The sequence below is a fragment of the Arachis hypogaea genome, chromosome 17 (genome assembly GCF_003086295.3).
Source record: "Arachis hypogaea cultivar Tifrunner chromosome 17, arahy.Tifrunner.gnm2.J5K5, whole genome shotgun sequence".
NCBI classification, from domain to species: domain Eukaryota; kingdom Viridiplantae; phylum Streptophyta; class Magnoliopsida; order Fabales; family Fabaceae; genus Arachis; species Arachis hypogaea.
This window is the reverse complement of record NC_092052.1, coordinates 7,914,573-7,916,901: the sequence shown is the minus strand read 5'-3', so window position 1 is coordinate 7,916,901 and position 2,329 is coordinate 7,914,573.

Sequence of the window (2,329 nt, the reverse complement as noted above, 5' to 3'; positions counted from 1 at the left end):
AAAAAACGATGTTATGACAATTACAGTATCTAGAAAATACTAGAAGTTACAATACAAAGTTAAGGAACATATGAGGTGCAAGTTGTGCATGAGCTGAAACTGAGAGACTAAACTTAACTGTGTATCTTTAATAGCACTGAAGGTCTCTTGGTTGAACTTCAAAATGAGGATTGCATCAAGCATAACAGGCTTGGTTCAGGGTCATTAGCATGATGTTCTGGCTACCATAAACAACGAAAAATTAAAATCTAAATCACCAACAGATAAACAAGTAAAATAAACAAAACCACAACTTAGGTATAAACTAAACTACTAATTAGGAAAAGAATAATATCATCAACTTGAATTATATGATATATGCAGATTCATGAACCCGAAGTATATGATATATAGAATAATACTGACCTATGAAAAAGTCTCAACCACATACTCATCTTACAAAAGAATCAAATGAAAGGACAGTATATACATTGTTCAATACCTATATACCAATTCTACATCTGATTGAAATTTATAGCCAAGTCACAGATTTATTCTAGGAAAAGGATACAACATTTGCATCATTTGATATAGAAGCTTACAAAAAGAACCAAAATTATAGCTGCCCTCATTCCTTATATGCCTCAAGGAGGATTAGATCAGAACAACAATCTAAAAACCATGACCAAATAATATATAGTATAGAACTAATTTTCACAAAAAGTTGAGCAGAATATCAAAAACTCAAACTCATGTTCACAAATCACAACCCAGAAAAAAGCTTAATAAATCAGCTCAGAAAAGGAGGAGGGTTTGAAGAGGTGAAATTTTTACCTGTTCTATGTCAATCCTGGATTCAATCTCATACATCATGCGAGATTCAACACTCCCTCTTATCCTCCCACAATTGATTCTTGTGCACATAAAAATAATGAAAGTGGCACTCATCCCAAACCCAATGACCGTGGCAACTACATTAGTACTTGAATCCATCATCTCCAATCACCAAATTTTTCTTTTTTTCAAATTTTAACACAAGAAGAAGAAGAAGAAGCACACGCCGAGTGGCGAACGGGGCTTCAATGACAAGGTGAGGAGAGGCACGCCGAGTGGCGAATAGGACCGACAGAGGAGAAATGCACTGTACACGATTCTCAGAGAGCAAATTATGAGCTGGCTAGGTTTTTTTTCTTTTGGGTTAAAATGTCAATGGTGTTTTGGGTATTTTGAAAAAATAGAGACATATCCAATTAGCATATCTAATCCAAACAGGAGAATATTCATTTTTTAAACAGAATATTCTGTTATCTTAAACGATATTCTCACGGTAGGGACTTAATTGAAAAAAAAATTAACGTATAAGGACCCAATTGAAAAGAAAAAAAGTATAGGGACTTAATTGAAAATTCGGTAAAACTATAGGGACCTACAGAGTAATTAAACCATTAATAAATACAATCAATGGAGCAGGTACTAGCTATGAACAACAAATAAATTTCTTCTACATACCTTCTGCATATCTGATATAAAACAGAGCTTGTTTTTGTTTATAATCCCCCAAGTCTTGATGAAGTAATTCCAAGAACCACCTCCAGTTTTTAGTATTTTCAACAGGGACAATTGAATATGCAATAACATATATATGATTGTTTGCATCTTGTCCAATGGCAGACAATATATGACCACCATGCTGGGTCTTCAGAAAAGCTCCATCCAAGCCTATAAGGGGTCTGCAGCCAGCCAGAAATCGCTTCTTACACACATCCAATCAAATGTACATCTTCTCAAATATTGGTTCATCATCAGGGTTGGGTTGAGGTATAACACCAATTGTGACAGTAGAGCCTGGATTACTCTTAAGTAGTGTCAGCCCATAATCCTTCACCATTCCATACTGGGCAGTAGCATCACCATACACAACAGCTCTAGCATCTCCTAAAGCCCTAGTCAGTGAACACTTGCTTAGATCCAAGTCACATTTTGTCTTAAAATACTGTGCAGCCTCACAGTGTCTTAGGTTAGGATATTTTCTTGGCGTCTTCACCAATTTGCCGGCTAGCCTCTTCCTGTTAGCCAGTCTGTTTTTGGTCTCCCTTGCACAGGTGTGGTCATCCATGAACGTCTTGATCTGACAGCAATTGTGCTCAGTATTGTTAGCAGCATACACAAGCCAGCCACAGTTCTCATCCTTACACACAGCTCTCATCCTGACATTATCATTCTTCTTAAACCAAATTCTCCGACCCTCCTGTATACAATATTCACGCACAGCCTCTTTGAACTCCATCTTTGTAGTGAATGTCATTCCAACCTCAAGCCTAAGCTCCCCAAACCTTCCTCCTTCTCTGAA